Source organism: Mustela putorius, unplaced genomic scaffold (assembly GCF_011764305.1).
Source record: "Mustela putorius furo isolate JIRA1106 unplaced genomic scaffold, ASM1176430v1.1 tig00000198_pilon_pilon_pilon, whole genome shotgun sequence".
In the NCBI taxonomy this organism is placed as follows: Eukaryota; Metazoa; Chordata; class Mammalia; order Carnivora; family Mustelidae; genus Mustela; species Mustela putorius.
The window spans coordinates 1,617,695-1,630,565 of record NW_025421311.1 but is presented as its reverse complement, the minus strand read 5'-3'; the positions used below and the strand labels follow the sequence as shown (position 1 = coordinate 1,630,565).

Genomic DNA, 12,871 nt, shown 5'->3' with positions numbered 1-12,871 from the left:
TGAGATGACAAATACGGGCTGATCTGGAAGATGTCCTCATTCGTGTAGGATGAGTGTGTGCTGGTGTATTGCTTCGTAATATGTCCTTCTACATAAATATATAAAATGAAGAAAAAGTCTGTAAAACACTTAAAACAGTGGGTGCCTGGGTGGCTCAGTGGGTTAAGCCTCTGCCTTCAGCTCCGGTCATGATCTCAGGGTCCCGGGATCGAGTCCCACAGTGGGCTCCCTGCTTAGTAGGAATTTGATTTCCTTCTCTGTCTGCCACTCTATCTGCTTGTACACAGACTCTGCCTCTCAAATTAAGATCTTTAAAAAAATCATTCAAAACAAGGAACAAATACATTTCTATGAAAAGCATATGTGTCCATCACATGCATGTAGGTCTGTGAGGTTAAGAACCGAAGCCCTAATTCCAGAGCTGGCACGTCGGCTGCCTGGAACCATCCAGCCGCCCCATCCCGTCCTTGCTCTGGGCCACTGCTAGACGGCGGAACGGGGCCCAGCTCCATCTGGAGGGTAGATTTGATGCTGACCGTGCGAGACCAGCATTGCAATCCATACCCGAGTCCAGCCACTGTGGCCTCAACAAGGCAGCACGCTCGGTGGGGCGGGGGGGGGGGGTTCCCTGGCTTGCTCCGTCCCCCTGCTGGGCTTCTCAGGAAGAGATCTGCTTGTGTTTCTGGTTTCCGTTCTCGCTTTCACTGAACCATGCCCAGCGGCCCCCAGCAGCTTTGTCATGGGCCTGTTGAGGGTCCCTTGATCCTCACTTTGTGGCCCCCTCCTGGAAGTGCAGTGATGTTGGGGTTCAAGGGAGCAGGAGCCCCCCATGCTACCGGGGGACCCACAACCGGGATTCTTAAAGGTTCCAGCTTGGGGCTTGGGAAAGGAAGCTTAAAAACGTGTGCTAGGGGGTCTGGAGTCTACAAGAACACTGACGCCAGCTGACTTGGCTCCATTTTCATAGAGGGAAACTGAGGCCAGCCTAGGAAGGGAGTCTGTGGACCCACATGCCTCCGTGGTCCGGGCTGGTGTGACGTGATGAGCAAAGCGGGAGCCAGGGTGCGTGGGAGGGAGGCCGCGGAGCCCGGCCCTCGGGGACCGGTTGCCCACCCACCTCTCTTCGGAGCTCCATGGCCTGAGGTGAGGTCCTCTAGCTCCACTTGACCTTCAGAGGGAGGATGCTCGGCCCTACTGGACGCGGCGGCCGGGACACTCCCATGTCCTAACACGCCGTGACAGTACGAGGAGCTCCCATGCGACCTGCAGCTACGAACCCGTGGTGCTGAAAATGCACCCGTCCCAGACCCGCTTCGCCCGCAGCACCGGGTCCCGTCTTGTAGACATCTGGTGTGACTGGGACGCGGAAATTTTACATCAAGTGTTCGGCTTCACTCTAAAATTGCTCCCACGAGCCTGTGTGTATTATCTTTTAAAAATGGGAAGCTGCAACGTTCCACATGGTCATTTCTTTGGGTTCAATCCTCAAAGTAAGCTGGAGAAGAAGGAATTGTTCTGAGTGAAAAACAAGACTGCATAAAGGTTGTCACAGCACATGGTTCACAATAACCTCTTGCGATAGCTTTTTTTTTTTTTCTTAGCATTTTTGGCCAGCCTACCTGTGGCATGTCACTGTCCTCACAGGTGTCTAGGCCTCACCCAGATCCTGTTCAGACAACCCCCAAGGCTACCAAGTGTTTCCTTAGTTGACAAATGCACAGATTCTAGTAAGAGGACAAACTTGCCCCAACCTCCTGCCTAAGCAAAGCGTCTTTTTCTACCATAATACAGCTATGAGATAAAAATAACTTTATGTGTACTGCTGCTTCCAATTAGTAACCTACCTTATGTGGTTACGATATGCTGATCGATACAGGGTGCCCTGGACACAGCGTCAAAGAGGAGTGTGGTGAACAGCCATGGTAGCATCACAGTGAAGCTGTGTGGTCCCTCTTAACCAGGGCAGAAATTTGGATGTTTTCTACCACAGGGTCACTGGATCATTTTACTTAATCCACAGGAAATAAATCCCGTAGTGCTATGGTCCAGACATTTTTATCCTCTAAAAATCCTGTGTTGAAACCTGGTGACCAAGAGGGGCTATGAGGAGGTGGGGGTTAGGGAACGCGTGGAGGTCAACGCTTGCTGGTAAGAGACCCCCACAACTCGGGGAGAGAGGGCTGTCTGTGACCCAGAAAACCAGTTCTCCCCACACACCAAATACACCGGCTTGAGCTTCCCAGCCTCTAGACTGGGAGAAACTCATCTCTGCTCAGAAGCCACCCACTGGACCATGTTCTCTGACCGCCGCCCAGATGGCCCGGGATGCTGAGGCCGCGTACACGGGCGGTTAACAGGTGACGCGTGAGAGCACAACGCGGAGAAACCGTCTGGAACTCAAACTCCACAACCTGGGTTGGACTACACTGTATGAGCCCTTGGGAAGAGTTGCTGTAACCCTCAGCCGCCGTCTCTGCAGAATGGAGGTAGAAACTGTCCCTCCCATAGTTACTGGACGTGGAGGCATTAAGTCATGAGAAATCGTCAGTGGAACAGGAAGCCCCGCAAACAGGTTATTTATATGCTCAAGATTTCAGGAGGCAAGGGAAGTCTGAACTTTAAAGCCATTCCTGACAGAAGTCTGAACTTTAGAGCCATTCCTGCCGAGGTTCTGAGCCTGGGAAAATCCCCGGGGATTCTAAAGGAGCTTAGTGTTACTACTAGAGGCAGTTTTAAAAAGGAATGCTTGTGGAGTCGGGTGGGTAGGTCCTAAGTGGCCGTAAGGAGGGTCTCCCAGTTGAATACTGGCACTGCTTTTCCTCACACGTTTTAAGCGATCGCTTGGTTCCTTTTTTTACACCATCTTCATTATTTGGTTGTTTCCAGTCACTGCCATAAGCGGAAACGTCCATATATAAATGCTTCCGAAATGCACATCTCAGCCTTGACCTGTCACTGCCCAGAGCACCTGCAATGCACCTCAGGGGGCCCTCGGGTCCACACAGCAAACACGGTCCCAACCGAACTCGCGACCTTCTGATCCCTTGTCCCCAGCCATCTCTCCCGTCGGGCCTCAGTCTCCCTCCCCTCTGTCTCGGGATCTTCTGTCCCGCCATCTCCACTGTAAAATCACTCCTCTTCGATGGAGTTGCGGAAACCACACCACACGGCCGGGGTGTCCACAGAGCAGGGCGTACTGACCCTGTGTCTCCTGTCCTGGCACACACCCTGCACGCCCGCTGCACTCGACGGGCTCCTACACGAGCTGCCGGAGCTGCTTCTCCTGCACGTCGTCTAGGCCTCAGGCAGCCTTCCAAGTCTGCCCCTCACATGGTGCTCTCTGGCCTCCCAATACCTGTGTCCTCATTCTACGTAGACTGTGCGTGCTTGACAACGTAGGGCCAAGGTCCTGTCCCCATTGGTTACCAACTAAACTCTTCACTTGGCTCTCCTGTCGTTCCATTCCATGTTCTCCGTGGTCCAGCGGGTGAGGCTACGGACCGTTTCTCAGAACATCACTGGTCTTGAGGGAGAAACAAAATCTCTGCACTCTGTCTTTGAGGCGCTATGTCCTTGGCCTGGGATGTGCCCTCTATCCTCAGACATGTCCTCGTCCAAGACCCGAACCTTGTTGGTGAGACTTCCAGTCCACCATCCGTACCAGCTGGCCCCAAGGAACATTCTAAACTCATTTCAGCACTGCTTGGCCACTTCTCTGTCTGCGCTTTAAGTGGGGGCCTCGTTAACCGTGCAGGTTCTCCTCTAGAATGCTTGGACTGAGCCTCCGCCCCACTCACGGCTGAAGCTCGAACACAGCTCGTATGTGAACAATGTAAAACTCAGGAACTCCAGTGGAAACAGACACAGGGCAGAGAACGTATCCTTCCAGAAACAGATCTGAAAGGAGTCCTGTAAATGGTTCAGGAAGCAGAGAGCAGTGAGTTTCCATGAGGTCCAAGTTAGAGGCACACAAGCAATGGCCTGACGTTAGCTTCTTCAGTAGAAATGGAACAAAACATGATCCAAAGTCTGATCTAAATGAACTTCAAACTTTATAAAATTGAAGTTTGGTTTTTATTTTCTGTTCCTCATGCTTTTAGATGAAGCTGTTTTGTTTCCTAACCGCTTCCTCCACAATAAAGGGATAGAACACAAAGAGTATTTCCAGGCAGACATTTGAGAAAAGTGTGCTCATTAAAAAAGATGAATAGAGCTTCCAGTATCACTTCAATCACTAAACTCCCATTTTTTTTTTTTTGTTTCTTTTGGAAAGAATGAACTTCAGCGTATGCTCTGATTCCTTAATCTCATCATGCTGTATGAAAACTTTCTCGTTCTGAAATTCAATAAATGCTTCCAGATTCTATTTACTGTAGTAAGGATTCGGATTTCATTTAAAAGCTGAAGTTCTATTTTGAAAACTCAAGCTCTGGGTATGACTGAGAATTCATATCTCATGACCCTGCATTTCAAATTATACCTTCTGTTTCTAAAAGCATTTCCCACACCAGTCCAACATCTAGAAAAGCCCCCTTGATGCAGATTGTGTCTCTTAAGCGCCTGCCTTTAGGGACGTCACACCATGAGCTACAGTGTGTATCCTGTATTCCTTTGCTCTTTCCAGAAGCAGGAATTAAAAAAAAAAATTGTAAAGAATTTTATTGTTCTAGACGGTCTCCAGCAGGCTGCACACTGAGCAAGGAGCCTGACCTGGGGCTGGATCCCAGGACCCTGAGATCCCAGCCTGAGCCGAAACCAAGCATTGGATGGTAAACTGACTGCACCACCAAAGGTCCCATTTGTACATACGGAGAAAACCAAGGTTCTTCATGTAGGTAAAAAGCATATCCTATATTCCGAGTGACATTCTTGCCACTGAAAGTTTTCCTCTCACCCTGGAAATAACACGACAAACTAAAAGATAGTTGTGTGCTTTGTGATAATTGAACATACTCAGCATCTTAAGGATCTTCTGATTGATGAATAGATCTGGTATGCTGTTATAAACCAGTTTCTCTATATTTCGTCTAACCAACTACGCAGTAGACTCCTTAAATCTTCCCATTCACCTAACAAACACTCACCTGATACATAATATTCCAAGACGACTTCCAGATGTAGAGAACAAGTCAGATTTACACAGCAGAAAATTACTGTCTATGATGTTAGTATAGTTCTGTAAATACATTAAAATCATACTTGAAATGGTGAATCTAGGGTATCAAAATTATACCACAAAGCAGTCTAAAAATCACCATTATGAAACCCACTCACTAGTAAATCTGTTCTTTCAATTTTTGCCTTTTTTTTTTTGTAGTTAGCACAGTATGGGATTGATGGGAATATGGCAGCTCTAAGATTCTCTCTGCTTGTATTTGGTAACCCAGGAAAAGTCACGTTGTCCTCCATGTGGTTTCTTTTAAATTAGGTACTTGTTCATCCAAGGCATAGGACAGCAGACAAGCATTATTATTGGCCTAAATGTATGTAGGGTAAGACCACCCTGGTTTTCCTACTGAAAATAAAGCCCTGGATGTTGCTTATTTCCTCCCCCCCCCAACCCCCGACGACACCGTGCAGACATTACAAATACTTTCACGTGATTTTCCTCTAAGATACAAGCATCAGTGGAATCCAGCGGATATTTGCGCTCCCAATACCATGCTGACAACTGTTAGGACCATTGTAGAGTGAGTTCAGGAAAAACAGGTCAGTCTTTCATACTCTTCATGTCACCAAAGACTGTCTGACAGTCCGCGGCAGCGCAAACGCCTTTTAATTTCCATGTGTAAGAGGAAAAGTCAACATAACTTCTGAGGTTAGATTTTTTTTTTTCTAATAAGTCTTCAACTTTTTCATGTGAGCTACATGGGGGAAAATGGTGGTATTGGCGAAATGATCAAAGAACTTCCAGGTCCCTGGGATCTGAGCCTTGTTGACCCCATTAGTTTGACCCTTGAGAGCAAACACACATAGGACTTTTGTCTGTCTCCTATGTCGAAGCTACCTCAGAAGCAAGAAACTCGACCTTTGCCACGACCCCGTGTGGGGGGCCGGCGAAGCAGCAGGTGCAGCTGAAGTGGGTGGCACAGGCACGGCGGGGCGCACAGCCCAAGGCCGCAAGGCTGATCCCAGGCCCTGGGAAAGGCCGGCGGCGAGCAAGCCGACAGTGGGAAAGCGAGATGGTTGAGCTGGGCGGGGAGGAGGGAGGGGAAGAGCCGGCCTCCTCGCACGGGCTAAACCCCCCAGGGTGGGCCCAGGAGGGCAAGGCATGCTGCCCGAGTGGGCCGGAGACCAGAGCCTGGCCCCGGAGGTGAGGGCAGCCTCGGTGGTTCGACGCACCCACAGCAGCGCGTCAAACAGCAAGTCCAGGGACCCGGACTCCAGTGTTGTCTGGAAAATGACACTTAACCTCCATCTTGACGTCTTTGTAGGACCCGGAGGAGAGGACGCAGGGTTAGGGCTGTACTCGCTGAGACGCCTTCAGCTACGAAGAACGGAAAACCAGAACTGGCCTGAACAGCGAGCACAGTTATTAGCGGACACAGTGATCCTGGAAGGAGAGGGAGCCTCAGAGCTGACGGGGCCACAGGCGAGGGGGTGTCATGGAGGGCGTCTGTCCTCTGTGCTCCACTGGCCATAGCATTGGCTTTAACCCGTGTCCGGCTCCTCTTAAGGCTGCAGGATGGTGGCCAAGGCATGTGTCTGGGCTTCCTTGCTCAAATAATAACCCCATCACCGTCTCGAGAGCAGCAGACCTTTCCCAGCAGCTTCTAGGCAGCCTCCACATCCCGTGACCAGAACTGAGCCGTGGGAACCGGCTACAGGAGGTACACGGAGGTACATGTAGGTACACGTACAAAGAGGTACAGACCCTTAAGACTTGGGGTTTAGCCCTAGGACATTATTTGACCAAATGAGGACAGGTGGACGTGACCTAAACCATTTCTGAGCAGAAGCTTTGAGAAAGACCAGAATTCTTACCTGCTCGTTGGGTGTTTACCTTTGCTGCAACATTGGCTTATTAGGGACTTGTCCTTCATCCAGGAATGTTCCCCAAATAACAGACCCACAGCCACCAGCAGCAACAGAGAAAATGATGTTTAGAACTGAGGGTCACGAAAGTTTAGTCCCATGAAGAATGGTTTCTAAGAAAAAAGACATCTTGTGAATATATGAATGAACAGAACAGTGGTTTTCCTAAATTACGAGGACTAGAGGCTTTTCTACTTCTATTATTTCCTCTATTGAACAATTGATTTTTCATTTCTAAAGAAAAATTTCATTCCATCCTTCATTCTGGGGGTGTCAGTGGGAGCCTAACCCTTGTATAACTCAGACATAACTTCTGTCTGGTGCACCTACAGTTACCTCACTCAACACTCTGTAGGTCCCTCCCGTATGACGGGACCTGCATTAACCATGAGCTGTTAGGCGAAGCGGCTGGTTGACATGAACGGTAACTCAGATCATGTGAGAGTCAACATCTTGCCAGTGTAAGAAGTCCTGTTTATCAGGACCATCCTCTAAAAACAATTTTTAGAAATTTTAGAAACAAAATATGCTTCTAACCATTGTTCCTCGACTGCCAGTATCTTATATTTTTTTCTTGGCATCTCATCATGGACATGATGGTCACCATTTCCTCCTGCAGCCCGCTTCTAGGAGGCGGTCTGGCTGCCCTAGTACCCAGATCAATATTAGATATTTCCTGGTCCCAGCAGATTAGATACCATTATTCGCTGGAGCTCTGAATAGGCCTCCATGACGCCTGTCCCATAATTGTGCAATCTTGACCATTGACCTCACTGGTCAAAAGCCTGTCTTTTCACCTGGGAATGACCACGGCCCACCTTTGTCTACACTAGAGCCCTTTGTGCACCTGCAGAAAGAGGAGGGGGAGAAAATCATGGGAACGTTTTGGTCCCTTGGATCAGCACTGTCTCTGCAGTTCCTCCTGGCACGTTGCTGAGGCTGCGCCTGCTGAGCCTTGCCAGCAAGGAAAGGTCATCCCCAGCCTGGGAGTTCACTCCCTGCGCTGTGCAGTTTGCAGCTCACGGTGCCAATTAAAATTCCAGAGGAGCCTGTCGGCCAGCCGGGTTGGAGCTGCCATCGGATAGGAATGATTAAACTCAACATTCAGGGCTCAGCTGGAAGGTACGCACCTCTCCAGCACAACAGCAGTGGAGACGCTGCCCCGAGAATAGAGCAAGGGACGCAGTTTCCCGGTGCGCAGCTATTGGGAAGGCGTCCTTAACCGGGTGGGGAGGTGTAGACCTCCTGCTTGACCTCGCGTGTGGGATTTAACCTTCCAAACTTGTGGAATTAGAGTGGAATGGTGATTGCTCGTGGATGGGGAGGAGGGTGGGTAATGAGATGTGGTTCAAAGGGTACCCACTTAGAGAAGGCAAAAAGTCCTGGAATCCAGTAGAGAGCATGCTGACTATAATCAACGAGATGTATCCTATACTTGAAAACTGCTAAGAGAGCAATTAAGTTCTCTCCACAATAAGTAATTACGTAACATGATGGGTGTGTTAATCGACCTTATGGAGGTAATCATTTCATAATACACGTGTATACTGAATCATCATGTTGTACACTGTCAAGTTACTCAGTGCAATTATATCTCATTTCAGTTATATCTAATCAAATATTTATACAATGTCAATTACATTTCAAAGCTAGGAAAAAGGCTCCTACCAGAGAGAACTTTCTGATCTCTTCTGTAAATGATCACCTGCAGACCTCATCCCTGTTCCTCTTGATCCTTGTTATCTTGCAATTTCTGTTCGGGTTTTTTTTTTTTTTTAAACCCTTTCCCCTTATCCTGTATTATTTGTTGATGATCCAAATCCTTGCCCCTGGAATGTAAGCTCCTTAAAGGCAGGGACTTTGCTCTATTCACAGCTGCTCCTCTACCGCCTACGAGACTGGTTCCCATAGCGGTCCCACAGTGTTTAACTCCTGGGGAGCAAACATGGGGCCATGAAAAGCCCCTTCTGTCTCTTTGGAAATTTAAGTAGGAAAGCAATGTGCCAAATAGTGCATTATCGAGAAAAACCCATTATTTACTAAGGTCCTCAAATAGGACAAGTACTCAGGTTTTCATAAAATAATCCTAAGTATTGTTACTATTTTTTTTAAATTTTATTTTCACTCCAGTTAGCGGTGTATCACTAGCCTCAGAGGTAGTTCCGTGATTCCTCAGTTGCACAGAACACCCAGTGCTCATCACATCATGCGCCCTGCTTAACGCACACCCCCAGGTAGCCCATCCCCCCACCTCCCCTCCAGCAACCCTCAGTTTGTTCCCTGTCATTATGTACCTCTTATGATTCGTCTGTTTGACTCCATCTTATTTTCCTTCCCTTCCCTGATACTCCTCTGTTTGGTTTCTTAAATTCTACATATGAGCGAAATTGTATGAAAGTTGTCTTTCTCCGACGGACTTATTTCGCTCAGCACAATACCCTCTAGTTCCATCCACATGGTTGCAAATGGCAAGATCTCATTTCTTTGGATGGCTGCATAGTATCCCATTGTGTGTGTGTGTGTGTGTGTGTGTGTGTGTGTGTGTGTGTGTGTGTATATATATATCGCATCTTCTTTATCCATCCATCGTTGACGGACGTCTGGGTTCTTTCCATAGTTTGGCTTTTGCAGGCACTGGTGTTACGAACACGTTACCCATACTTTATAAAGTAGCAAACCAAACCTGTTAGAGATGAGAGTAAATCCCTCAAGTACACAGAGCAAGAAAAGTGCAAATTTATGAATCTTTTTGCCTTCGTTTGGGTTTCCTCAGAAGCAGATCCATGGTCACGTATTTGGGGCCAAGTGTCTGGAGAAGACCACCTGACGGAGGGGGTGGGGGGCTGGAGGAAGACCAGCCGTGAAGGAAGGACCCGTGGATGCCTGGGTCCCTGCTTTGGGCGACTGATGCCCCAGCCCACTGGGAATGGTCAAGTGTGGGCCAAGTCTGAGAACTGGGCCCTGACTGACGAGGAAGTTGGAACTTGTCCACCAACTATGTCCCTCGTGGGTTAGAGATTGTTCCTGGAATTTTAACTTGCCCCCAGCCCCAACCTGCGTCCTGTGGGGAAGGAGACCCTCAGGTGTCTAGGAAATACCCTGAAGAGAGACCCATCACCCCCCGCCAAGCCTTCAGCCTGCCGGGACCTGGCTGCAGCTCCCCGGGGTCGGCTGAGGGCTACTGACCCGACGGAGCCTCCACACACAGCAGGTGCACCCGACGGCAAGGCTCGGCGCTGCGGACTGTGTCCTACTGGTCTGACTCGCTCCACCGTGACCCTCGCACGGATGCCTCCTTCGGGGACCTCCGCCCCGCCTCCTACAGCCCCCATCAGGCTTCTCCGCGGGCTGATTTCGCGGACGTAGCTCCATTCCCTCATTTCTACATGTTGCGTTTGCAAAACTGGACCGTGTCGGGAGTCCCCTGCGGCTGGCCTGAGGGGCTGTCGCACTGGAGGGGGGGGGGTCACAAGCCCCGAGCCGGTGCCGGGGCTGCCCCCGTCGCCCCCACGCCGCGGGCCGGACACGGAGGGCGGCTCTGGTTCGGGTCCTGCCGGCAGACGGTGCCGGCGCGGCGATCCCCGGGCTCGGCCCCCGCTGAGGTTCGGAGCCGCCTCCTGGGTCCGGCCCAGCCCCGCCCCGGGCCAGGCTCCGTCTGCAGCCCAGCGAGCAGAGGCGGTCGAGTCCTGCCCGGCCCTGAGGGCTCCGCCGCGAGCAGCCGGACTGGTGGGCCTCGCTCGCCCCCTGGTGCCGGCTCTGTGGAACGGCAGAGGCGTCCGACCTTGGGGTCCCCGAGGCAAACCCTGCGAGCCGGTGCGGGTCTCCCTCAGGACTGATGTCCACAGCCAGGGGGGAGGCAGCTGGAGAAGCAGCTGAGACCAGCCAGGCCTTCTGCGGGGCCTGCCCTGCGGTCGTTCCTGGGGTCTACAGGCCGAAGTGCGAAGTGCTACACTGCGAGGTGCTCCGTGCCGAGCTGCAGAGCAGGGCGGGCTGGGGACCCAGCGACAGCTGCGGGGACTGTCCCCCTGCCGCGGGCCTCACGCTGTGCAGGAAGGATGTGAGGACAGGGCTGAATCTCGTGTGCGACACCCTCAGAAGACCAGTCACTGAAAGTGACGGGGTCACATCCCCGTGTCCAGTTACAGGGACGCGCGGGTAGGTCGGACTGGAGCTGCCGGTTTGCCTGGGCTCTGAGGGCCGCTGGCCCAGGAATGTCTGGTCACGTCGTCAGCCTGCGATGCTTCCAGAATGTTTTCGCCAACTTCTATCTTGAGTCAAGTTTCCTTTTTTCCATGGTTATTCAGTCTGTTTTCGGGCCTCATTAGACAAATCAAAATCCATCTCTGTCTGCTTTCAGCCTTCACTTTAGTGAAGAGCGAAAAAGCTCCTTCCCGTTTTCTGTTGTTACTGCTGCCTGTTTTCGGCTGCAGCTGCACAGAGACCCGCAGCGTGTGAGGGGCAAACAGCTGCCGACCGGGGCTGGGAGTCTCAGGCCCAGGCCGGTCTCCCCCCCAGCGCCACCTCCTCCACTGCACCACCAGACCAGCTACACCGGCCACTTTCTGTTCCTTAATGTACCCAGCTACCTCCTGCCACAGGGCCTTTACACATGCTGTTGCTCTAACTACCACCCCCTCGCCCATAGATTCCATAGAGTTAATTCTGAGTGGTGAGAGAATGCATCCTGAAGTCAGACTGTCTCGGTCCCGGTCTCCCAGGGACTGGCTGGGTACTGTTGCCAGTTACATTTACCAGGCCTGCTTCCTTGCACAGGAAACGTGCTCCCATGACCACCTTAAGGGGCCATGTGAGGATTTCACAACCGCCCCTGTGCAGGTTGTAGGGTGCTGGCTATCTGGTGTAGAGTCAAACTGAGTGTCAGTCACTATTCAGTCTTCACCCGCACATACGCCACTTCCTCCTTCCCAAGGGAAGGCCCCTTGGGTCCTTACTGAGGACACTTTCCTTTGTTACCTGCTCGCCAAAGATTTTTTTTTTTTTTTTGGTGGTAGTGGTAAGGGGTGGGGACTAGTAAGATTTTTTTTACTTGAACTAGAATCTGTGTAGCCTCCATGCAGCCTGCCTGGAGCACCAGCGTCTCTACTACACAGGACAGTGTCCGTGCCCCAAACGCCGCGTGCTGGGAACAGCAGAACAAGGAGGTACAGCTGTGTCTCGTGGTCTCCTGGTTCTGACGGTGGAGTTTCCCCACACACGTAGATGGGCTGTGTCACTGTGACCGTGATTCTCTGGAACTACTCTTAGGGAAAGAGTTTGATGTGATCGTAAACTGAGATTTGGGGGCCCCTGGGTGGCTCAGGTGGTGAGGCATCTGCCTTTGGCTCAGGTCATGATCTCAGGGTCCTGGGATCGAGCCCCGCATCAGGCTCCCTGCTCATCTGAGAGCCTGCTTCTCCCTCTCTCTCCCCCTGCTTGTGTTGTTCCCTCTCTCGCTGCTTCTCTGTCAAACAAAATCTTTAAAAAATAGAATAAAAATAAAAGTCGGATTTGTATTTCCTCTGCCGGGAATGCCCCTCTGTGAATGTGGCGTCTGCGTCTTTCTGTCCTCGTTTCTGTATCTTCAGGGCTCACGTGGCATGTGGTCCCTACAGTTAGCAGTGCAGCAGGAATCTCCGAATCCCCCAGAAAGCCCTCCACCTAGACCCGTCTCCCCCCCCCCCTCCTCCATTCACTGCTAACTAGAGGCTGAGAAGACTCTCTGCACTCAACTCCCTTCCTTTCTGGTTCTCTCCAGGCTTCCAGTCAGGAGGCCCCAGGCTCCAAAGCCGCCAACATGGAACTGAACTGTGCTTTGTTTGGGGCTGGGCAGCCTTTG

General features: G+C 51.1%; 1 long non-coding RNA gene across 7 annotated transcripts in view; it reads right to left on the bottom strand.

The window, feature by feature from the left end:
• Window positions 1-235: 235 nt before the first annotated feature.
• The window catches only part of LOC106007049, a 56,320-nt gene continuing 43,684 nt past the window's right edge, over window positions 236-12,871 (bottom strand). For 6 of the 7 annotated variants that reach the window (XR_006605945.1, XR_006605944.1, XR_006605946.1 and 3 more), the window contains 3 exons: window positions 6,985-7,148; window positions 5,085-5,176; window positions 236-1,495 (listed from right to left, as the gene is read on the bottom strand). This is a non-coding gene — a long non-coding RNA (uncharacterized LOC106007049). The remainder of the gene's footprint in view (window positions 1,496-5,084; window positions 5,177-6,984; window positions 7,149-12,871) is intronic. The other variant, XR_006605947.1, reaches the window with a different exon arrangement.